The sequence below is a fragment of the Cupressus sempervirens genome, chromosome 11, assembly GCF_028749045.1.
Source record: "Cupressus sempervirens isolate cs-2001-9-10 chromosome 11, ASM2874904v1, whole genome shotgun sequence".
NCBI classification, from domain to species: Eukaryota; Viridiplantae; Streptophyta; class Pinopsida; order Cupressales; family Cupressaceae; genus Cupressus; species Cupressus sempervirens.
In genome coordinates, this window is record NC_143128.1 from 759,959,555 (window position 1) to 759,986,973 (window position 27,419).

A 27,419-nucleotide genomic window follows, 5' to 3' on the forward strand; every position below is an offset into this window, starting at 1 on the left:
CCTTCTTTGTGCCATGCACCTTCTACCCAGCTTTATCTCCATTGGAGAATGGTTATGATAGACCTTCTCTTGTCTACCCATACATCCAAACCTTCATGTGCAGCAAGATGGATAAGCACCTACAACCAAAACTCATCAACAAAACAAATACAAATTCTTCAAGGTCCTGGTGTGGATTGCCTCCCTCGGCGCTCTACCCACACACTCAAGATCTTCAAGCTCTGATACCAATCTGATGTAGAGCCCTCTGGTACACCCTCAAGGAACCAAGAACATCTCAAATATTTCAACAAAGAACCCTGACATTATACACCGATAAAGACAACATCTTCACTCACACAATCAGATTGCTATGTCTGATTGCATTGTTCATAACTTCAGTTCTAAATATCTTCTTGAAAAGAACTTTGGAGTAATTTTTCTAAATCATTAACTATAAAACATATCCAAAGATGAGACCAATCCAATAATCAGATTATAAATTATGTACTCTGAACCAAGACCCATATTTTCTGTCATAAATCAGAAAAAAAACTGGTAACCCTGACTAGGGCATCACATAACGTTCACAAAAAAAATTCAAATAACCCCAAACCAATTCCACATCATCCATTTGTGAGTCTAGTTTCCAAATCTGTAAGCCATTAATTTATCCAATACATAAATCAATGTATAAGCACAAATCTTTGCCTGCAACACCATTGAAGGCATTTAAAAACCAGTTTTCACTCAAATCTTCATAACTTTCACAAATCTATATAAAAAAAACCCAAACCAAAAGGAAATGAAATTTAATTCATGTATCTTTCCAATGAATATTTTTAGATGTCTTTAGTTTCCAAAATATTCCTGTACCAAATGTTTCAATCTGACTGTAGTTGGTCATTCTCAAATCTGCAATTTACAAACTTTGCCAAAACCTGCATAACTTCTTCATTTCTAAATGAAACAAATCCAAACCAAAGCCAAAAGAAAGGTTATTCACTTCTCTATTGAAATATATAAAATTTACATGGTTTCTAGGCTGTACATGGTCGTACAAGACCTGGAACCAACACTAAAACATAAAACCAATCAAAATAACAACTTTGGATATTACCAAATTTCTTTCAAAATGTATCTATTCCTTTCATTCATGCTTTGGTTTGACCTTACATAAAGTTTTATAAATTTTTTGGTTGGTTATAACTTCCAAACCACCCTTTAAACCAATCCATTACATTCCTTTAACCCTTTTGCATTTTTGACAACATTTTATGCATTTTTACATTTCAACTTTCATACAAACCCAACCTAGACCAACAGTATGACTCAAATGACTTTATATGGATGCTAATAGATCCATTCACCAATTAAATAAACATTTTTACATTATTTATCATATTAAGACCTCCTTTGACAACTTATTACAAATGGCTTCTCTAGCTTTTATATCTTTGTCTTCTTGAGATTTAATGTGCTCCTGCACCATACTCCCAAACTTGAAAAGTTTCCAAGTCCCTTGGAAACATGGAATCAATAACCTGCAAGAAAAATTATTAGATCAAAATCCTCATCTTTTCCTTTGCCTCTTCATGTCTTTATCACCATCATCTTTTCCCTTAAGGACACAGGATTGTCCTCAAAATCATCTTCTCAAATACTCCTTTTAGTGGAGCATTAATGACTGCAACTTCCATGGTGCTTTATCAGTAAGAGATCCATCTTTACCATTGCTGCTTCAAACTCACCACAAAAAATTCTCCCCTATGCCTCACCTAGGAGTTCTAATCTTTGCCTCTCTCCCTAGTCTCTTGGCAATCAACTAGACCAATCCATGGCCCTTGACCATTCATCTTACCCAACAGTAGACCCTGGAAGATGCCTCACCTTCTTTGTGCCATGCACCTTCTACCCAGCTTTATCTCCATTGGAGAATGGTTATGATATACCTTCTCTTGTCTACCCATACATCCAAACCTTCATGTGCAGCAAGATGGATAAGCACCTACAACCAAAACTCATCAACAAAACAAATACAAATTCTTCAAGGTCCTGGTGTGGATTGCCTCCCTCGGCGCTCTACCCACACATTCAAGATCTTCAAGCTCTGATACCAATCTGATGCAGAGCCCTCTGGTACACCCTCAAGGAACCAAGAGCATCTCAAAGATTTCAACAAAGAACCCTGACATTATACACCGATAAAGACAACATCTTCACTCACACAATCAGATTGCTATGTCTGATTGCATTGTTCATAACTTCAGTTCTAAATATATTCTTGAAAAGAAATTTGGAGTAATTTTTCTAAATCCATAACTATAAAACATATCCAAAGATGAGACCAATCCAATAAGCAGATTATAAATTATGTACTCTGAACCAAGACCCATATTTTCTGTCATAAATCAGAAACAAAACTGGTAACCCTGACTAGGGCATCACATAACGTTCACAAAAAAAATTCAAATAACCCCAAATCAATTCCACATCATCCATTTGTGAGTCTAGTTTCCAAATCTGTAAGCCATTAATTTATCCAATACATAAATCAATGTATAAGCACAAATCTTTGCCTGCAACACCATTGAAGGCATTTAAAAACCAGTTTTCACTCAAATCTTCATAACTTTCAAAAATCTATATAAAAAAAACCCAAACCAAAAGGAAATGAAATTTAATTCATGTATCTTTCCAATGAATATTTTTAGAGGTCTTTAGTTTCCAAAATATTCCTGTACCAAATGTTTCAATCTGACTGTAGTTGGTCATTCTCAAATCTGCAATTTACAAACTTTGCCAAAACCTGCATAACTTCTTCATTTCTAAATGAAACAAATCCAAACCAAAGCCAAAAGAAAGGTTATTCACTTATCTATTGAAATATATAAAATTTACATGGTTTTCAGGCTGTACATGGTCGTACAAGACCTGGAACCAACACTAAAACAGAAAACCAATCAAAATAACAACTTTGGATATTACCAAATTTCTTTCAAAATGTATCTATTCCTTTCATTCATTCTTTGGTTCGACCTTACATATAGTTTTATAAATTTTTTGGTTGGTTATAACTTCCAAACCACCCTTTAAACCAACCCATTACATTCCTTTAACCCTTTTGCATTTTTGACAACATTTTATGCATTTTATGCATTTTTACATTTCAACTTTCATACAAACCCAACCTAGACCAACAGTATGACTCAAATGACTTTATATGGATGCTAATAGATCCATTCACCAATTAAATAAATATTTTTACATTATTTATCATATTAAGACCTCCTTTGACAACTTATTACAAATGGCTTCTCTAGCTTTTATATCTTTGTCTTCTTGAGATTTAATGTGCTCCTGCACCATAGTGAATGCCAAGTATCAGAACCTCACCAAGCTAGTCTTCAAAACTTGAGTTCTTGGAGTTGGGCTAACTTTATGTATTTTGTGTAAACTTGTATTGTAGTTGAATTTGTTGAATTATAATTTGGATTGGTATATATGTAATGTTCTGTATCACATCCAAATGCATGAATGAATAATATATGATAAGAAATATAATGCAAATTTGAAGAGAAGAAGTGTGAAGTATAAAGGCTACAATAGTATAAGGAGAAACATAGATTTATCTATCACAACATGGTGATCATTATATTCAAAGGAATCTCATTTAGCAAACCAAGTTGTAGATAAGAGATTAACGATTGCTTCATCCTAACAGGTGGATTAGTCAAACCCTTTCACAAGGTAGACTTAATAGTCATTTGTGAATCTCTCTAACAAGTGCATGCTTTATTGTATGTTTGTAAATCCTTTTGCAAGGTGGACCTAGTAGTCCTTATTACTCCTAATCAGGTAGATCATTAGAAGTGATTATTGTAAGCCTTAATAGGCCAAAATTATACTATAGTACTAAAGCTTGTGGGTATCATCCCCACCCCAGTTTTACTTTCTATTTGGAAGGTTTCTGGGTCACCATATTGTGTGTCAAACTATTATGAATGTTTTACAACTTTCAGTTTGCTGTGCATGGAATTAGATCATAATTCACATTAATTGTTAAATAAAGATTAAGTTTTATAAGTTACCAATTTACCCCTCTCCTCTAAGTAACTTAGCCAATCATATATATTTACAACAATTGGTATCAACGCTTTGTGGTTCTCAGGAAAAAAGTTTAACAACTTGAGAAAAGATCAAAGGCTATGGAGGTTCAAACTTGAGAAGGCTATTGACAATGAAAAGATGGATTTGGAATTGTCTATTGGACAACTAAAAAATGAAAAAAAGAAACTCTCTCAATTCTTGAAAAAAAGACAAGATCTTACAATCCAGATGAATGACACACTCTACATTGAAGAAAGAATTAAATACATCCATTTAGAAAGCAATTCAGATGAAGCTAATAAGACAATAAAAAAACTATTGGAAAAGAATGGTACACTTCAAGAAGAAGTAAGAAAGCTAAGAAGAGAGCAAGAAATTTAGTTAGTAAGATTGTACGAAGTCATGAAAGACAAAAATAAGATAAAAGAAGAGATAGAAGGAAAGAAAAATGAAATTTGGCACCTATCCCTTCAGAAGGTAGACTTCATTGATCAACTCACCAATGTAAATGAAGAAATCATGAATCTAAGATTAAAAAATGAAAGATTTCAAAATAATCTTAAACACTAAAAGGCAAACCAATGAAAGGATGATGAAATCTCAAGTAGTCATGGACCAAAAAGTTTATAAAATCTAATAAAAAAAAAAAAAGGAAAAGAAGGAATTGGATATATAGAAGAACATGAATCATCCAAGTAAGGAGCTCAAAAGAATCAAAGATGTACTTGTAGTCACTATGGTAAGATAGGTCATACATAAAACAAATGTTAGAGCAATGGGAAGGCTAAATTCAATGGAAAATGCTATAATTGTAATCAACATGGTCATAGTGCTAATGAATGCAAAGAGAAACCTAGGTTTGAAGGAAAATGTCACAAATGTAAGAAGCATGGGCACAAATCTTTAGAGTGCAAAACTAAGATTTTGAACCCAATAGAATATATTATAAAAGTTGCATTTGGTTGGGACTATAACACTTTGTGTAGATGCCATTACTATGGAGAATTTGGAGACATGGAATAAATTGTGTAAAACATCACATGAGGACAAGAGACACCACTAGAAGATGTTTTATTTGTACAGAAGTTGGTCATCTTGCCAAGAACTGTATGAATACTGGAAGAATTGAAGATGAAAAGAAATCCAAGGCTAATAACATCAAAAAGTAGATGAGACATCAATGGATTCCAAAATCTTCTGAGAATGCAAGTCTAAGAAATGAAGCAATTATCACTCAAGAATTGGGTGACTCAAGCATTTCCACTTGATCTACTGCAAGGAGAACTAGAGCTAGGATTTGAAGAAAAAGTCCCACATCAATTCTAGTTAGCAAAATGAAAGATCCATATCAGCATTCAAGATGTAAAGGGATCACCAAGCATTCAAGAAGACGCCAATCATTATCGAGTGAGGTCAGGTTGTAGACCTTACTAAGCAAGGTTGGGTTGCAAGACCCTACCGAGCAAGGTTGAGAGTAACTCATTATTGTGTAGAAACTGAGTTGTGGATGTTCCTACTAAGAATTCAATGTGGTCCAAGTGGAAGATAGTCTATCATTTGAGTGAATGATTGTACTAGGCATTTATGGTGATCAAAAGGAAAAATTTGATAAAAAAGCAAAATCAAATTCATTTATCATTGCAAATTTTCCAAAGCTATCTATATAGAGATATTTTAGTTCATCTGTGTGATCAAAGAAAATTACTATTGAAGATTTTTCATGTCTTTGCAAACTCTATCAAGCAAACAAAATCCTCTAGCAACAAGACTAAGAAGGGGTCAGAGATATTAGCTCAAGGCATGGAATGGAAGGCACCAAACTTCAAGCTAAGTCTGACTACCATGGAAACACTAGATCCAAGCAGAGCAGAATTTCAAATTCCATCCAAGGTACTTTTGATTAATGATATTTATTTGTATTTTTAAATTGTACAAATTTGGTATGGATCAAACAATTACTCAAAGGCATGGAGGAGGAAATCACTAAACCTATGGTACTTTATTGTGATAATACAAGTGCTATAAACATATCAAAAAATCTTGTGATGGAAACAAAGACTAAGCACATTGCAATCAAATGTAGTTACTTGAGAGAGCTGGTTAACATAAAGAAGTTAGGATGCACATGAATATCTTAGAGATAAACTAGGGGTGATACCCCTATCTAAAGCTACTTAAGAAGAATGAGTAGTGCCATACATTAACTAAATTGAATGTTTTATCTTACAACTTGATTGATGTAGGAGCATCTTGGGTTTTCTTAGTGAATAGTTTGGAGTTCTTGAGAGGAGGCTCGGTAGTTGCTTTGGAGGGTGCTTGGATTGGTGCTTGGCACTCTCTAGGAGCTTGACATGGTTTGGGAACTTTGCATGGTCTAGGGACTAAGCATGGTCTTTGGTTTCTTGACATGGTCTTGGGACTCAACATGGTCTTTGGTTGCTTGACATGGTCTATGGAGCTCAGCCTTTCTTAGGAATTTGGTGCCTGTTCTATGCCATGTAACTAATTTTCCACAATGAGTTAGAGGATGCAAATTTTAGAGATTGAAGAGGCCTAGATTACTAACTATTTTTTGAAGTGCGAGTTCTAATTCAATTAGAGATAGGAGATATCATCATTTTACTTGAATATCAATTTTGGACATTTAATTGCTAAGATGACTTGTGGCATTTAATTTATGTATTTGTATTTAATTTGCATTTTGGGCCAAATTGTGGCTTAGACTAGTATAAGTAGGGGTTTTGGTGAAGTCTTTAGTCATTTTTTTCTTCCATCTTGGAGAAGAGGAAATTTTGGAAGAGAGCTAGTAGTTGAGGCTTGTGAAACAAGGAGATTACTTGGAGGATTGCAAGCACAAGTTTAGATCTTCCTTGGAGGTTTCTACCAGAGTGTGGATCTAGACTAGCTAGGATTTAATTTTGATCTTGAGGGATCTTGTAGAACTATTACTTTCTTTTTATTTGATCATAACCAAGAAGGCCTTATAGCTCAGAATATTGCATGTAACAGTTATTTTATTAATAGAGTTGTGATTTGGCTTCAAACCTTGCATTTTTGTTTGTGTTTCCACTATGTAGTTATTCACTAGGGGCTAGGACATATCCTTTGGGGATTCTCCTACCTTGCACTACATTAGATGGTAGTAGAGCGAAGGTTGTTCCTGAGTGTGTAGATAGATTGCCGAAGCTAAGGCAATTTTCAATAGGACTTGTGTTGGAGAAGTAGATCTAACTTGATCTTGATCTAAGGGCTTGCAAGATGGATCGATGGATGCAAAGATGGAAGACTGATCTTATTGAGGCATGATCATAGAGAGTTTTTGGATTGTAGATCCATGGTTCTAGACTTGTGATGTGGTTCCTAATTATTCATGTGAGGTGGCAGGTTGTGATTTGACTTGCAAACAATTTGGTTTTGTCACAAGGAGCATGGGAAGGATTTATTGCAAAGGGCTTACGAAGATCTTGGGAGATGGCTCCAACAGGATTAGACCCTAAGAAGATTGTGAATCTCCATGATGAACTAGAGAGGAGGTCTCCTGAGATGTCTACTTGGGTTGAAGATAGTTTGGTTGATCGAGCTAAGGATGTGGTTGCTCAGTTTGAAACTAGTTTGGATGATCAAGATAAGGATAGGATGAGGAAGGCATTTTGCAGATGTTTTTGGAGTTGGAGTCCATCGATCTAGAAGAGAATTGTTTGGTTGGTTAAGAGACTTGTTTGAGAGAGAAGATGGCATAGCAAGGTTGAGGTGGAAGAGGTTGGTTTTACTAATCAGTTTGTGAAGTTTGATACAAAACTTGCAGAGCAGCTAGAGGTTGTTGTTGAAGATATTCCTAACCTTGCTGATGCTAGGATAGAGGTTGGTTTTCTTGATCAGTTAGTTGATTTTGACATGAAAATTGTAGAGCAATTAGTCATGGATGATCCATTTTTTGTTGGTGGTGACTTGTATGTTGTAAAGCATCTTTTTGTGAGCAATGAGATTGTTGGTTTTCTGAGTTTTTCATGTGTTGATGGAGATCTTCATATTGTTAATGATGTAGAGATTGTTTCTACTAGTGTGGATTCACTATTTCTTGATGTGGATGAGGGTTTTTTTAAAGCATTATATTCAGTTTGTTCCTAGTAGCGAGCATGTTGATTGGATGGTTGAGATTTTGGTGTTTGATAGAATGATGTAGATTCAAATGATTTGTATGTTGATTTTCTTGTCCCTATTGGAGTGGAAGCCTTTGGTGAAGATGAAGATGGTTGTTGATTTTTCTTTAGGAATCAAAGTGTGGGTCACACTTTTCTATTTACCTAGGGAGTCTAATGCAGGAGTGTCTTGGGTTTGCTCAGTAACTACTTTGGAGCTTTTGGGAGGAGGCTTAGTAGTTGCTTTGCAAGGTGTTTGGACTAGTGCTCAGCATGCTATGGAAGCTCAGCATGGTCTTGGAGCTTGGCATGGTCTGGGAACTTGGCATGGTCTTTGGTTTTTGTTACGTATTTTGCCTCCTCGCAAAATTTGAATTCAAACACTTGAGCCCTCCCAATGGTCATCTTCCATATTTAAGTATTATTTAAATGGCATGGAAATATCAAAAAATAGAATGATTAAAACATTATGGTATTACTTTATTTTCTATTTTGTTTCTACTAGCCCACATCTTTTCACGCTGTTAGATCTTTGGCAATCCATAGTGGGTGCTTTCCCACATTCTCAAGATGAACGATCTTTACATAATGCGAAGAAGCCCCTTTGCAACATGTGGCAGGTGAGGCAAATGTTCTTGTGTCAAACTTTCTGACAATGTGGGCAAGTGCCTTGGTGACACATGTCCTAGTGACATCATAGAGGATATTCATGAAGGTTCAGAAGGCACATGTTATGAACACCATCCGATGCAATGAGATCAAGGGCTGGCACTTGCCTACAATATGAAGATGCAATGATGTTAAGGAATGCAGGCAAACACCTTGGTGCTACGTGTCCTTGTGGGGTCAAGTTTTTTCCATATGCTGTACAGTGATACCAAGGTGGTGCCAGGTTGTTGAGTTGGATGCCAATTGTGCTAAGTGTTCATGGGCCCAAAATTTTTAGTGGGGCAAGCACAATGTAATGAGGATCTTCACGATCATTGATCTTACAAAGATCAATAATTGATGGCTTCCCACAATATGGAGATGCGAGGTAATTAAGAAATGTGGGGAAGTGCCTAAAGGACACGTGTCCTTGTGGGCTCAGGAAGATACATTACGAATAGGGCATTCATAGTTAGAGGTTGGTAGTGTTGGGTGATGTGACGCACTCCCTTGCCCACATGTGGTTAATTATTTGGTGTTCCATGTTCACTAACAATCATGGCTTTTGGTGCAACGATAAATGGTCCCTACAATTGGTATCAGAGCCTAGTTTTGGCCTAGTCATGGGTTCAAATCTCCCTGGTGCCTTCTTGATGCATGTAAGCACCTAGTATGCATGTCGAGGGGGAGTTTGTTGGGTGATGCGATGCACTCCCCTGCCCACAGGTGGTTAATTATGTGGTGTTCCATGTTCACTAACAGTCATGGCTTTTGGTGCAATGGTAAATGGGCCCTACAGGTAGTTATGTGATTGCCACAGTCAAGGTCTTGAGGAGGTGGCACAATCAGTTGTTTTGGTAGTCAAACTCAAGAAGACTTTGCAGGGTGGCAGAAAATTAAAAGACTATTGACCCACATGGCTCATCTTGGTGGTAGAGTTTAGTTGACTTGCTAACTTTGCTAATTCATGAGCTAGAAACAGAGGGGATAGAGTTTTCTTGCACAATCTGATCTTCATGATCAATCCCAACTACTCCCAAGTGAATGTTGTGCTTGGTAAATGAAGGAGAACACTCGAATATCCCAGTTTATCTATCTACTTGTTTAGAATGGTTAATGGTGCCATTTTTGTCAAGGCCCTGTTTCAACAAAATATCAAGTTTCATTGTATCTGAATCTATACCTACATATAATTGTCTCCATATCTTTGTCAAGACTTAATGGCAGTGGTTGTGGAGTAACTTCAATTAGAAAATATCTCAGTTATGCCTGAGCTGTAAAGGAAATTTTTGTAGATTTTGTGCTGGTCGACTCTTCTCTGACTTCTCTAATATTGCTCTACAATTTCACTATAAATTCCTTTTGCCTCTGAATTGTATGACATTCTACCTTATCTCCTTTAGCCATTGATGTAAAGTGCAAGAACTATTTTACTCTCATTGGTGTATTGTAGAGATCTACAAATCTTGCATGACTGTATCTCTTTTGGCCTATGAATGGTATATAAGTGAATCCTCTCTTTCCTCGTGTCATTCATTTGGGTTTTTTGATCTGCATGTGATTTTTAGATTAAAGCAAGTCTGGATGTGTATATCTTTGATGTCATAATGGTTCAATAGTGCATGTATGGGTAGAGATTGGTTTGAACACTCTATTTTGGTGCATCACCCCCTTAGGTTAGAGTAGGTAGATTTGCTTCTATGCATTCCTTCTCCCTTTTCCTCTCCAAGAGTAGTTAGGTGCACCCTGATAGTAAAGGAAGTCAGCCTTCTCCAAAGATTCAACCTCACAGTTCAAGTCCCACAGTTTGGAGGTTATTTCAATGTTTTACAAGGTTGTCCTTGGGTAAAAACTTTGGACAAGGATGAAAAACTTTGTGACAACAGTTTCTTGGCATGGTCTAGGGACTTGGCATGGTGTTTGGTTGCTTAGCATGGTTTGGGGACTCAACATGGTCTTTGGTTGCTCAGCATGGTCTATTGAGCTCAACCTTGCTTAGAAATTTTGTGCCTATTGCAGGCTATGTAAATAATTTCCCACAATGAGTTAGAGAATTCAAATTTTAGAGATTAAAGAGGGCCTAGATTACTAACTATAGTTTAAAGAATGAGTTCTAATTCAATCAGAGCTAGGAGATATCATGATTTTACTCGGATATCAATTTTGGGCATTTAATTGTTGTTGCAAGATGACTTGAGGCATTTAATTATGTATTTATATTTAATTCATGATTTGGCTGACTTTTAGCTTAGACTAGTATAAGTAGGGTTTGTGGAGAATTCTTTGGTCATTTTTTTCATCCGTATTATAAAAGATGAGGAGCTAGAAGAGTGAATTTTGGAAGAGAGCTAGTAGCTGAGGCTTGTGAAACAAGGAGACTGCTTGGAGGCTTGTGAGCACAAGTTTAGATCTTCCTTGGAGGTTTCTACCAGAGTGTGGATTTGGACTAGCTAGGGTTTGATTTGGATCTTGAGGGATCTTTTAGAACTATTACTTGTTTTGTATCTAGCTATAACCAGGAAGGCTTTACAACTTAGCACATTGCATGTAAAAGATATTTTATAAATAAAGAGATGTGATTTGGCTTCAAACCTTGCATTTTTGTTTGTCTTTCTGCTATGTAGTTATTTACTAGGGGCTAGGACATCTCCTTTGGGGATTCTCCTACCTCACACTACATCATTTATGTAGTGAATCTTATTTTAGGAGTTTCTTAAATTAATGAAGGAGTTGAATTAGAAGACTTAGAGTCACATGCAATGCTATGCCCTTAATATTGGTGTATATAGGGTTATGAATAATCAAATTGTGGCTATCTTAATCCTTAATTAAGTCATATTATCACTATTATATTATTATTTAGGTAGATAGGTCAGCCTAGGTGTTATGTAGGGTTGTGTCTATTCAACCTAAGCATAATTAAGTACATATAGGAGGTTGTGATTCTTATTTCAACATCATATTGTGAAGCGTGTTCTCATTGGAGATATTTGAAGGTTTCCCCCTCGAAGTGGCCTATTACTCTTAGTTATTATCAAATATTTATCTAATATTTCATATTATTTCTTCTACTATGCAAGTTATTTCATTAGAAGTGGTATCAGAGCATGATCTTGGCACCATAAAGGCAAGATGTTTCTCAACATTGGAGTGATTTTGGGAAGAGCATAACTTTCAGATTTTAGTGATTTTTTCAAAGATTTTTAAAGGGTTTTTGAAGAACATATTAAATAAGCTATAGTCCAAAATTTAAATGAATTAGACAAAATTTGAGAAAATTATTATAGAATTACTATTTCTACACAAGTTATTGAGATCTTCATATCTCTTACATCCTACTGAATTCAAGTATAACCTATATTGGATTTTTGAATACATAGTAGAGGAGCCTAAATTTCAAATCTTGGAAAAATTGAAAAAAGAAAGAAAGAAATATATTGAAAAATTAGGAAAATTCTCTCTCAAGGCAGAAAATTTGATTTTTTTATGAATTTTTTCTGAGTAAGGGTATCTTGTCCCTATTAAGTTATAGTGAATAAATAATTTAAAAAATGAGAGAATTTATATTTCATTTGTGTGATATATTTCAAAAATATTGGTTTCCATCATGAAGGGGCCTCCAACAAGGGGCAAAAATAATCCTACCACACTGGGGAAATCCTCTAATCAAGACTAGGAAGCAATAGAGGATAGTAATCCCAATGAGGAACTTAGTAAGTTCAAGGAAGAGGTTAAGAGGGACATGTATGACCTATGAGGAGATATATCAGATATACGAAGCATTTTAAGCACCTATATGAATGAAACAAGGAAGGAGCTCTCAAGCAATCAAGGTGAAACCATCAAGTCAACTAATAATGACACAAATTTTATGAATCCTATGGGATCTAGGAATTTTTTCCAAAGATGGATATGCATAAATTTGATGGCAAGGATCCTCTAACATGGATAAATCAAATGGAGATTTTTTTTGAAGTACATCAAATCCCATATGGACAAAAGCTCACAATGGCTTCCTTATATCTATAACTAGATCAATTCATTTGGTATAATTGGCTTTGTACTCATAGGAGGAAAAAGGGTCTCATTGTATCATGGTCAATTTTTACAAAAGAATTCCAAGCACAATATAGCAATAGTGTGATAGAAAAATTCTTTAGCCAACTTGCTAAGCCTTAACAAACATGATTAGTTAAGGATTATATTCAAAAATTCCAAAATCTTTCCTTAAGAGTGGATACAATTATAGAGGAGAACTTGAATGATTTATTCTTGGGTGGTCTCAAGGATCACATTCAAGATGAGGTACACATGTTTTTTCCTAGCTTAGTAAATGAGTCTTTTATATTGGCACGTAGGGCACAGGAGAAGTTCTTGATTCCTATAAAGAAAGGGGCTAATGTGACAAGAGAAAAAGGATATTCAACAACTTCTCTTCCTCAACCTAGTAGGTTGACTCCACAAAAAATTGAGGAGAAAAGAGAAAATGGGTTGTGTTTCAATTGTGATAGCAAATATAGCCAAGGACATAAATGTTGTGAAAAGAAATTGTTCTATATTGGAGGTCCAAGTGAGGAAGAAGAGGATGATCCCATATCAAAGGAGGATAGGGAGTTAGGTGAGGTATCACATGACTCTCAACCAATCATTTCTCGTCATGCACTTTTAGGTTTTAGTGCACCACAAACTCTCAAGCTGGTGGGTTTCTTAAAGAAGAAAAAAGTAATAGTGTTGATCAACTCAGGTAGTACTCATAATTTCATCAACAAATAGTTGGCAACTCTTCTAAATTGTTTTATATATCTAGCCCTAGAATTTCAAGGTTTTTATTGTAGATGGGGGCATATTTATTTGTTCAGGGAAGTGTTATAATATCAAATTATCCATGGGAGATTCTCAACTTGATACCCCAATGTATGCAGTATCCATGGGTGCAGTGGATATTGTTTTGGGAGTATAATGGCTTACTACATTGGGAAAAATTGAGATGAACTTCAAAGAACTATTCATCTGATTTCAATCAAAAGGAAATGTAGTGGAGCAAAGGTGATTGAAGGAAAAATCCCCATAAATAGTAAGCTCTCATCAAATGCAAAAGCTTCTTAAGAAAGGTGCAAATGGATTTGTGGCCAAGCTATGTTCATTAAAAGTCTCTCAATCAAATGGTCTTACTCATCTATATTTACAAGCAATAATTGATTATCACTCAGTGATTCTTGGAGATATGCCTCACAAACTTCCTCCTAAGAGGGATCATGTCCATGCCATACAACTAGTTGCAAGGATCCAACCACCGAACATCATGCCTTATAGGTACCCACACATACAAAAAAGGAGAGATAGAATTTTTTTTTGAGGAAATGCTAGAGGTAGGAATTATCAGGCATAGCCAAAGTGCTTACTCCTCACCTATTGTGATAGTGCATAAGAAGGATGAAACTTGGTGCATGTGTCTAGATTATAGAGTTCTCAACAAGTACACCATTAAAGATAATTTAACCTATTCCAATCATTGATGATCTTCTAGATTAAAATTACTTGAAGATCATCAACTCTTTGCCAAGCCATCCAAGTGTGCTTTTGGTCTTAAGGAGGTGGAATATTTGGGACACATAGTTTCACATAAAGGAGTAAAGGTAGACCCTAACAAAATTAAGGCTATCATGGAATGGCCTATTCCAAAAACTATTAATAAGTTGAGGGGTTTCTTGGGATTGATGAGATACTATATAAGATTTGTGAAGAATTATGGTTGTATAGTAGCACCCCTAACCACTCTATTGAAGAAGGATTCTTTTTATTGGAATGAATCTAGTAATGTATTTTTTGAGCAATTGAATAAGGCTATGTGTACAACTCTATTGCTTTCCACTCTAGACTTCACCAAGGAATTCATTATGGAATGCGATGCTTCTAAAAATGGGATAGGAGCAGATATCATGCAAGAAGATCAACCAATTTCTTTTGAGAGTTTTCAATTAAAAGGTGAAAATAAAATCCAACCTATTTATGAGAAGGAAATGCTAGCAATTCTTCATGTAGTTAAAAAATGAAGGCCTTATTTAATGGGTGGACACTTCAAGGTTAAGATAGATCATGATAGCCAAAAATATTTTTTTGGAACAAAGACTATCATCAAAAGAGAAAAAAAAATGGGACACTAAGATGTTGGGATATGACTTTGAAATTTTATAGAAGAAAGGGAATGAAAATACTATGGTCGATGCATTTTTCAAGAAGGATGAAAAAGATGAAGTCTTATTGTATGCCCTTTCAATATTACAAGAAAAATGGGTGGTAGAAGCCAAAGAAGAGTAGAAAAATGATGTTGCAACAAGGAATCTCATCTAGCAAATAAAAAGTGACCCTAGTAGTTTAGATAAGTTTTGTTTAAAGGGAGATATTCTTTGGTATAAAGAGTACTTGTATCTTTGCAAGAATTCCACTCTTAAACACAAGATTCTCAAAGAACTACATGAGTCCTCAATTGGTAGTCATTCAAGAATTTTGAATACATATCATCAGGTCAAGAAAGATCATTTTTGGGAAGGGATAAAAAGTGATGTTCAAAAATGTGTGGTTGAATGTTTGGTTTGTCAAAAAAATAATGGGGAAAAATTAAGACACTAGGTTATCTTGTAGCCTTTATCTATTCCCAACCAACATTGGGAAGAGGTATCCATGGACTTCATCATAGGGCTTCCCAAATCTAAAGGTCATAATGCCATCATGGTAGTATTTGATTGCCTCACTTAATATGCACATTTCATTACATTATCACATCCTTTTACAACAAGTATTGTGGAAAAAGTTTTCTTGGAGAATATTTAAAAGCTACATGGTACATCTAAGGTTATTGTTGGTGATCATGATCCTATATTTACTAGTGACTTTTGGAAAGATTTATTCTCATGTTTGGGTATTCAATTGGCTCATAGTTCTTTGTACCATCCTCAATCAGATGGGCACACTGAGGTTGTTAATAAATGTTTGTAAGGATATCTTTGTTGTTTCACTTTAGAAAAATAATCTCAATGGGTAGATTGGCTACCTCTTGCAGAATGGTGGTACAATACTTCTTTTCATAGCTCATCCAAAATGTCTCCATTTTTGGCACTTTATGGATATGATCATTCTTTCATCACATCATCATTAAAGGTGTCACCAAGAGTTTAGGCAGTAGAGGATGACTTGCTTCATCAATAGTAGGTACTTTTAGGACTCAAGAAGAATTTAGCTATGGCACAAAATCAAATTAAAACAAAAGTGGACCAACATTAGCCTTATAAAGAAATCTCAATGAAGCAAAATAATAATAATAATAAGTTGTATCCAAGATATTATGGATAATACCAAATTAGGAAAAAGATTGGTAGTGTTACCTACAAGCTTGAGTTTCCATCAACAACAAAGATGCATCCAATCTTTCATGTTTCTTGTTTGAGGAAGGTAATTGGGAAGAATATTCCTACTCAAATAGTACTACCAGAACTTGATGAAAAAGGAAGAATAATTTTGGAACCAAAATGCATTCTTCTAATGCATACGAAGAAGCTGAGGAACAGAACCCTGACTCAGTATCTCATCCAATGGAAGAACTTACTAGTTGAATAGGCCACATGGGAGGGTGAGGAGTTCATTCAAAAGAATCCAAACTTGGTTAGCATTGAGGGAAATTCTTCTTTCAAGAGAGTGGGAATGCTATGCCCTTAATATTGGTGTATATAGGGTTATGAATAATCAACTTGTGGCTATCTTAATCCTTAATTAAGTCATGTTATAATAATTATTATATTATTTAGGTAGGTAGGTTAGCCTAGGTGTCATGTAGGGTTGTGTCTATTCAACCTAAGCATAATTATGTATAAATACGAGGTTGTGAGTCTTATTTCAACATCATATTATGAAGTGTGTTCTCATTAGAGATATTTGGAGGTTGCCCCCTCGAAGTGGCCTATTATTCTCAGTTATTATCAAGTATTTATATATTATTTCTTCTAATGTACAAGTTATTTTATTAAATGTAAGATTATAGAGGGAGAACTTGAATTGATTATATTTGCATAAAGAGATGACAATACTTTGCCATTACTGTCAAAGAGGGAGATATAAGAAATAAGAAGCAAAGTATCTGATAAGGGAGATATAAGAGAGATAAGTTGAATGATATTGATAAAGCTTACATTACCATATAAAAAGGAAGGACATATACTGATAGAGGGAGAAATTTCAAATATATCATTTTCTTTTTGGTATTGCTATTGGTATTGGTTTGCCATCAATTCCAAACAGAAAGATTGTTGATATGAGATTATTTTGAAGTGAAGAACCTATAATGGAACATCATTTAGTTGATTGATGAAGAGGATGTGAAAAGAGGAGATAATGAGAGCACCTAGAGAAAGGTTAAGTTATTTGGTATATAAAAGAAGCACTAAGACCAATTAAGACATTAATACTACAATATATTTTTATCTACTTAAAGTTTGAAATGGAAGATTACTCAAGTTATGACTCAAAGAAGATCAAGTAATAAAAGTATTTTCCAAGCCTTGTCAAGTAGTCAATACAAGTAGAGTAGAAATCAGTGGAAGCCAAGTGAAAATAAAGAGGTGTTGAGCAAAGAAGAAAAATAGTGCAAGCTAAGTAAGTGTTAGTATATGCCAAGTAAAGTTTATTTGGTACCGAGCATTAGTAAACTTTAGTGTTTGTTGAGTGAACTAGTGTTGGTCAAGTGAAAAAATAGTATAGATGTTGAGTGACAACAAATAGTGTTAAATTGAAGATTTGATGATTCTAAGCCAACTAATTTGATTTCTTGAATTATGTGAAGCGTATGAAAGATGATTGTGATGAGCTAGTGGCACATAATTCAAGGAAGATTGTAGAGGAAATTTATAGAGGAATCAAATGGAAAAGTGGTTAGATTCATTAAATCCTACATAGTCCTACCTAACCCTAAAATGGATGATTGGTAAAGAGGAAATAGATCTAAATTATCTATTTATAGAGATACCTAGTCAAAAGAAAAGGTTTTCATGTGTGAGAACCCAAGGAAGACAAGGAGTCTAGGGTATTTCTTCATTCAATGGTCAAAAAAGAGAGACTATAGTTGGAATTCAAAGAAAAAAGGCTTAAGGGAATGAATGCTTGAAGGGTGAACAAGCTATCAGAGCTAGAGAGCATGAATGCCAAGAAGAATGGAGGACTAAAATAAAGATTTGTAATATCCAATTAAGTTGTAAGTTTTTACTAGATCAAGTCCTACTATTAATTTCTAATAACTACACTAGTGTGGATGAAATCCTTTGAATTAAGGTTGACCTAATATTCATTTGTAAATCATTAACCAGGTGACATTCTAAAGGAATGGTCTAAAGTCCTCTAAAAGGACTCACTCCTAAAAGGGTGATTGAAATCTTTTAACCAGTTCACATTTAATAGTGTGTATTATAACCTTTAACAAGGTTTGCCTTTCATAGGGCATCACTTTAGAAGAGTGAGAATTAGTAGCATGTTACTAGTGGTTTTTCCCAAATTGGGTTTCCACATAAAATCCCTTTGTCAAATTGTGTAAATTTTCTTATGATATTTCATGTTTATATTTTTGCAAAGATTTTTTGACCTAGGACCGTAACCTACAAAGTTGAAGCATTGTATGCTCTAATGGATGCAGGCATGAAAAGGTTTTATGGGTATGGATCTGATTAGTACTGAGAAGTTTTATTTATACATCTGGACCTTGGATAACTGATTCAACTCCCCTCTTAGTTATTCTAAAGAATTCCAACAACTTTTACAATCATAATTTTAACTTTTTTTTTCTTATTTAAAAGCTAGTAAACAAATAATTTATGTAAATTGATTGTAATTAAATTATTGATAGAGTGGTAACTTAGATTTAATGATTACTATGACCATTTAGGGTCAAAATAGAAAAACTTAGCATTGATGTCAAATAAAACTATCATTTAGACTTATCCACTTTTAAACAAAAGGAATTTATTCTCATGAGAGATGGATTCATCTGAAGCACTACTAATGAAACATGGTTCAATGAGTTTGACTCAAAAACTACACAATTAAATACTGATAGCCATATCATAATTTTAATTGTTGTGGAAACTATCTCCTACCTATTAGTTTTTATGTTTTTAAAATTGGTTGAAGATAGTTGAAACCAATTTATAGTCACTTAAATATCCCTCTTTTGGGTTGAGGGTGTACATATGAAGGAGTCTAAATCAAACTATCCAAAAAAGCATTGCATTTTACTGTCATTTTTCTACAAAAATTATTGACTAGTCACATTATATTCATATAAAGTGACTAATTTTAGTTCCAAACTAGTTGTGGAAGTTAATATGGAAGATATACTTTCATGTGATGTAGGTTGGAAAATTGGTTGTTGATCAAAGAAATTGATCAATTTTTTTTTCAAAATAATCTTCAAACTCACACTACCAAGGGTTCTTATAGAAATTTTTTAATATCTTGAGTTTCCACAATTTAAAAGTTCTCCTAATTATTCTATAATTTTGAAGTATCTTTAATTGAATTTGGTCTAAGATCAAAAGATTTTGTGTGGGGTGAGAATGATCCATCCCTCATGTAACTAGTAGACCTTTTTTCATATGTAATTTTTAGTAATTTGAATTGGTTGACATTTTCTTCAAATAAGAATTCCCAAAAGGATGACATGATTGAAGAGTGTTTAAGGGACCTAAACAACCTTCCAAGTGCTTTGGTTCAAGATTACTATCTACTTTTATTGACTAATTTAATTATCACAAATCCAACTCCCCAACTATACAATAGTAATAATTTAAATGGTCATTTGGTTTTAAATCCAAAGATGTTTTGTAAGCATGGATCATATTTTCTAAAGATACTCTAATGTTGAAAGTTAAATATCTTTGATTTTTCCTAAATTGTTCTCAACTATGATAGAGACAACATATGTTGTTTCTTCATTAAGAACTATTTTCTTGTAAGTATTGTGCATGCCCATTTAGGTAAATGATTCATGTCTAACCTATAACTCTTTTCCAACCTTGGCATGAATATTTTACTTATACTCAAACTCGTGATCACATTGTCACTATTAAATAATGTTTTTTATGGATTGTCATAGTCAAAACTGATTTACTTTTCAAGTGAACTCTTTCTACCTATATAGAAGAAAAACCAATAAAAAATAAGTTCAAGAAAAACTATGCATTGACAAATCAAAATAACTATTTAGGTGAAATTATTAGTGACAATTCTTAGTTGTGCTAGTCAATCTCTAATGTATGTTTGATATTCTTCACATGCATTCTGAAGCTATGAGAAGATGTATACCTAAAATAACTTATTACTTATAAGAAAAATTATAAATTTCCTTATTTAGAAACAAATGTCATTATAATTGACAATTCATTCACTAATCTTAATGTTGTATAGGAACACATGTTCATCATTATATGCACTGATGAAAATGTAACTATTAATTCCACATAAAAAAACACATAAAGCTTACTTGTGGATAAAGTTGGGTTATTTTGTAGAACCCATATAAGCCAATTGTACAAGCTTGTTTGTCTCCATTTTTTTAAAAACTACAGCGTGTGAGCATGACCTCCCTATAATTGACAATGCTTGAGAGCTTTTGATCATGTGAGACTACCTAGACAACTCAAAATGGATATTTTCAACCCTTATACTGTAACATAAAAAATCATAAATTGGCTAAAATTAGAAGATTTCTATAGATATCAAATCAAAGTCTTAAAAAACTACAAGTTGAATCTTGATGAAAAGACATCAACAAAAATATTCACTCAAGGAGTCAAAAACAATATATGCATTCTTCATCATCCAAAACCATAATTACTAATGTACCTTGGGACATGTGCATTAGAAGGCTTCAGTAGGACCTCTCCACTTTGTTTTGAAGTCTCACTTCTGCAAAGCAAGAATACAACTAACCACTCTAAAATAGAGGATTCATTTCCTTACATACACTTAAAGTCTTGGTAAACAAAAAAATGCATATAATATTTAGGTATGGGATGAGTCTTTATCATAATTTAAATAGGTAATTCACAAAAAAATAAAAAAATAAAAATTGTTTATACTTCATTACAATAACTACTTGATATTTGAGTTGCGATTTCTTGTCAAATATGATAACTTTTTGCATTTTTAATCCTAATGGACACCAACTGATCCCAAAACTTTAGTAATGGAAGGAAATGCATTTCTAAGGTGAAATAAACATGTTTTTCATTATTGAACACCAAAACACTTAAAAACCAATAATTAGGTGTTTTAGTGATGAAGTTCAGAAACTAGTGAAATAAAAAATATTTAAAAATTTACATCTTCAAGAAGAATCAAGAATGAAGTGACACAAAGGATTATGGTCATGATTAAGGTGATGATGGTCATGATAATGGTGATGAAGCTGATGATGATGATGGTGATGAAGATGGTGGTGGTGACGATGATGATAAAAGTGACAAGTACGATGATGGTGATGATGATGATGATGACATGGATGAAGATAATGATAAATGAAATGTATGACTTGTATTTTTTATAATTAAGTTAATATGTATTGAACTCTACTAACATGGAGTATATACAATGGTATTGCATAGCTACCACACATAAAGTAGAGGTAAGGATTTAAAAAATATACAATGATTTCGATGAATGCATCATGTAATTTTTGTCTTCTACATGATTTGTAGCATATATCATGTAATTATTGGATAACTTAAGATAAATGATTTAAATATGTAGGATATTTAACACCTTTGACCAGGATCTTGTACAGTCACATGGATCGATAGATATAAGCCAATAGATCTTATAGATACAATTTTTAATTTGCATATCTTCCTTTTATCATCAACATCAACTTTAGTCCTAGTATGGATCTCATTTATGGATTGCAAGTATCACTAAATAGGTATTTGTCTAATATGTCTTCCTTGAGTGAGGAAAATGAAGGAATAGAAGAAAAAAGTGAGACATTTAGTCAATTCTTAGAGTCAATTCTTTGAAGTTAAGAAATAATTAATCTTAAGCAATAATAAGAGTTCAATAGATGTTTATATTTTATAGTATCTTATGGATCATGATCTAAAATATTATGTGTTCTTCTTATAGGGTTTTGTGACACTTGGGAGACCACGTGGTCAATATGGTGAGGATTGTAACCTTCATGTAAATAACACTTTCTCTTTACAAAATTATAACACTTAAATTTGATCTTTATCCATTGCAATTGAAAACAAACAATGTTGGAAATGTCTTTGCTAACAATGTAGCTTACTCCTTTGGGCATCCTTGAAAATCATAATTTGATTTATGCTCCAGAGTCCATAAAACAACTCTAATGACAAGAAAGAATGCAATAGTTGTACACCACATCCTTGCATCAAATTTATGCAATACTGTAGTTATACAAAGATAACCCTAGTATGCATATGCAAATTAACTCTAGTGCACCATAAAATGCAATTTTAGAATTACATGAGAGCTATAACCTATAGATGATTACCTTAAAGTATAGTAGGAGATATAAGAATAGTTCTACATACCAACCTTTGAGGCAACTTGTTGCATAAGCTCATCATAATTGGGGCTTGATTTCCAATTTCCAAAAGGTTCAAATTTGTATGGAAGGGCATGTTAGGATAAACTACAGACAGAAATAAAAAAGTACATGCAAATATAACCAATAACAGAAAATAATAGAACACACAGAAATGAACACAAGGCACCAAGATTTAACATGGTTCACCCAATCCCTGGGCTACGTCCACCAAACAACAAGTTTGATCGTATTACAATCTAGTGATTACAACCTGATTACAATCCATAATCCCTTACAGCTCAATACCGCCGCAAGAACCAATTTCACATCACAACATAATAAAAAATACCCAACCCTAAGCCCTTTTATACAAGTATTAAACTGCTTCAGGGTTATAACATGTCAGCCATAATATGTTGGCTACCATGTTGGCCACTGCCCAAAATTTTTTTTCCCCACTATTTATGAAGTATGTACAGTACTTTCTTGATTAGTCACCATAATCTAACAATCTCCCACTTGGGGACTGATCAGGCTCCACACTAAACAACAATCTCCCACTTGGAGACTGATCCTATAGCAATACCACTACCACATGGGGCTCCCACTGGATCAAACAACCCTGGACTCTGCTGTTCTTTTATTCACGTTTAGTCTAAAAGACCAACTGAAGCTAAAGAGGAGTTCAACTTCTCCCTTGTTACAACCTTTGTCAACATATCTGCTGGATTGTCATTGGTATGTATCTTCTCCAGCTTTAACTGTCCATCCTCCAAAATTGACCGAATGAAATGGTACCGCAACTGTATGTGTTTGGTCTTAGAATGCAGAGCTGAATTCTTAGCAAGATGAATGACACTCTGACTATTTGGAACAAATAATTATCCTTCTGAGGATGTCCCAATTCTTCCAAGAAGAACTAAAACCATATCATCTCCTTGGCAGACTCTGTAGTAGCAACATACTCTGGCTCTGTAGTGGAGAGAGCATTAATCTTCTGTAACCTAGAAACCCAGCTCATGGCTGCCCCACCAACAGTAAAGACATAACCTGTAGTACTCCACCTGGTATCAATATCCCTAGCCAAATCTAAGTCAACATAGCCCTGTAAATCAGTAGTAGAGCCCCCAAAGTGTAAACACTTATTGGATGTTCCTCTCAAATATTTGAGAATCCACTTGACAGCATTCCAATGCTCAAATCCTGGATGACTCATATACCTGCTAACGACTCCCACTGCATGTGCAATATTTGGCCTAGTGCATACCATAGCATACACCAAACTTCCTACAGCTGAAGCATAGAGTACATTGGACATCTTATCCTCCTCTTCCTGTGTCTTGGGACACATCTCCTTAGTCAATTTCAAATGACTAGGTAAAGGTGTGCTAACAAATTTAGCATTCTCCATATAGAAATGTTGCAACACCTTCTCAACATAATCAGCCTGAGATAGCGTCAAGGTTCTGTTCTTCCTATCTCTACAAATCTTCATACCAAGGATTTGTTTTGCTTCCCCCAAATCCTTCATAGAAAATGCATGTGCTAACTGGTGTTTTAGCCCCTTAATATGATGCATGTTAGACCTAGCTATAAGCATATCATCAACATATAGACATAAAATAATGTAGCTATCATCACCCAATAATCTCCCCCTCGACGTGCATACCAGGTGCTTACGTGGGTCGGGAAGGCACCGGGGAGATTTGAACCCATGACCAGGCCAAAACTAGGCTCTGATACCACTTGTTGATCATATAACATTTACTGGTGTGTGTGGTATTTGTTGTTGTAGTTGTTGCACATCATGAGGAATGGCTGGAACATCAGCTTTTGGAGTATCATCCAGCACTACATAATCATCTTCTTTCTTCTCATGTTGCTGCAACAGATCTTTGTACAACACTTTCTCATTGAATATGACATCCTGACTTCTAATAATTTTAAGATTTTCAAAATCCCAAAGCCTATAACCAAATTCATTAATGCCATATCCAACAAAGACACATATCTTTGATTTAGCTTCTATCTTGGTTCTATTTTCAGAGTCTATATGAGCAAAAGCTTCACAACCGAAGGTCTTGAGAAAAGAATAAATCACCTTCTTACCAGTCCATGCTTCCTCTAGAATACCACAACCCAAAGGAGTAGAGGGACCTCTATTAATCAAATATAATGTAGTATTGACAGCCTCCACCCACATGTGTAAGGGCAACCCAACATGCAACCTCATGCTCCTTGCGCGCTCCATTATAGTCCTGTTCATGTGTTCAACCACTCCATTTTCTTGTGGAGTCCTTGGAATAGTTTTTTGTCTACAAATACCATTAGTGGAGCAATAATATTCAAATTCATGACTGCAATACTCACCACCATTATCAGATCTGAGACATTTTAATTTCTTACCAGTCTCATTTTCAACCAAGCATTTCCATTTCTTAAAAGTTTGAAATACATTAGATTTCTGTCTAAGGAAATAAACCCATACTTTTCTAGTTGCATCATCAATAAATGTAACATAATAATGAGAGCCACCAAGGGAAGATACCTGAGCTGGTCCCCATACATCTGTATGCACAAGCTCTAATTTCTCCTTTTTGTTTTCCTTCCTTATCTTTACAAAACTCACTCTCTTTTGTTTTCCATACACACAACTTTCACAGAAATCCATATTCACACATTTTAGACCTGGTAAAACTTTCCTTGAATGAATTACTTTCATACCTTTCTCCCTCATGTGCCCAAGTCTATTGTGCCACAACGCTGTATCAGAATCTACAGCAACTATTTGTTCTCCCTGCTCAACTGTAGTAATTGTTCCTGAATATTCATTTTTCTTTGAAACAATCAAAGTAGAAGGAACAATATGACCTGTACAAAGATATAAGGTGCCTACTTTCACACCTTTTGCTACTACAAGGGAACCTTTTGAAACCTTCCAATTTTTATCATTAAAAGTAACTACACAACCCTCATCACCGAGTTGCCCTGCTAAAATTAAATTTCTACTTAGTTTTGGAACATGTCTTACCTCATGTAGTAGCCAATGATTCCCATTCTGCAACTTAATCTTAATTTTTCCCTTTCCAACAATCTAACAGGGTTCATTATCCCCCAAATAAACAAGCCCAAAATTCCCTTGGACATAATCAATGAAATAACCTCTATGAGGTGTAGCATGAAATGAAGCACCAGAATCTAAAACCCATGAATCATCAACACTCTCTAAAGACAGAAGCAAAGCATCCTCTTTGGATTTGTTACTTACCACATTTGCCTCCTTGTCTCCATCTGATTTATCTACGTCATTTTTCTTTCAATTCCAGCAATCTTTCTTTTTGTGCCCTGGTTTTCCACAGTACCAGCAATTATTTTTTCCTCTCGATTGAGACCTCCTCCCCTTTGACTTTCCTCTTGATTTCCCACAATTTCCAAAGTTACTTCCTCTTTCAGTCATTTTGCCCCTGCTTTATGCATTTAAAGCACTTCCTGATGTAGATCCACCTGAGGATTTTCTACGAGTTTCCTCACTTAAAATAACACCAATTACATCATCATATTTTAGGGTACTAGATCCAGGAACAGAATTACTCACCACCATTACCAAGCCATTCTAGCTTTTAGGCAAAGAACACAAAATCAAGAGAGCCCTAATTTCTTCATCAAAATTGATACCCATAGAAGATAATTGACTAGTAATAGTATTAAACTCATTTAAATGATCTGCAATAGATCCACCTTCTGCCATTTTCATATTAAATAAATGCTTCATGAGAAATACCTTGTTTGAAGCGGAGGGCTTTTCATACAGTGTCACTAGGGTTTTCATCAAATCTTCTCTCATCTTTTCTTTTGTAATATTAAATGCCACCGATGGTGCCAAGCATAACTGAATGCTTTTGAGTGCCTTTCTATCTAAAAGATCCCATTCAGCCTCTGACATAGTTCCCTGATTCTTGGCTTTTCCTTAAAATGGCTTCCATAAATCCTTCTGATATAGATAGTCTTCCATTTGCATCTTCCATAACTAGAAGTTCTTCCCATTAAACCTGTCAACCCTCAACTTACCCTCATCTGCCATTGCTCCCACTCAACCGTGAGACTCCCACTTAATCGTGAGACTTTCCTGCAGAGGATAACTGAAAGACAACCTTGCTCTGATACCACTTGTTAGGATAAACTACGGACATAAATTAAAAAGTACATGCAAATATAACCAATAATAGAAAATAATAGAACACACAGAAATGAACACAAGGCACCAAGATTTAACGTGGTTCACCCAATCCCTAGGCTACGTCCACCAAACAACAAGTCTGATCTTATTACAATCCAGTGATTACAACCTGATTACAATCCGTAATCCCTTACAGCTCAATACAGCCACAAGAACCAATTTCACATCAAAACATAATAAAAAATACCCAACCCTAAGCCCTTTTATACAAGTATTAAACCACTTTAGGGTTATAACATGTCAGCCATAATATGTCAGCTACCATGTTGGCCACTGCCCAAAAATTTTATGAAGTATGTACAGTACTTTCCTGATCAGTCACCATAATCTAACAGGGCATAAGACAAAAAGGCCACTATAGCAACAAATAAATCAATATAAAAGCATAAACATATAGTCTAGATTGCATCATAAGCATATAGTCCATTTTCATTCAAGTGGAAATCAATTATCTTAAAGTTATGTAAAGATTGGTCCACTTTACTCTAAAATCATGCTCCTAATTTGAAATTGGAATATGCCTACGTATAGCAAGGACTCCTTGCAGTGAATTCATGGTTTCATAGTCAAGTCCATCAGAGTCCAAAAGGGAAGAGATCCAATATTTGGCTATCCAAACATAAGTACTATTCAACATTCTAAGGTATAGTACCTCAGAGAATAGATCAATACCTATTTCTAGATTCATATGCACAATAAATACCCTTGACTCCATCAA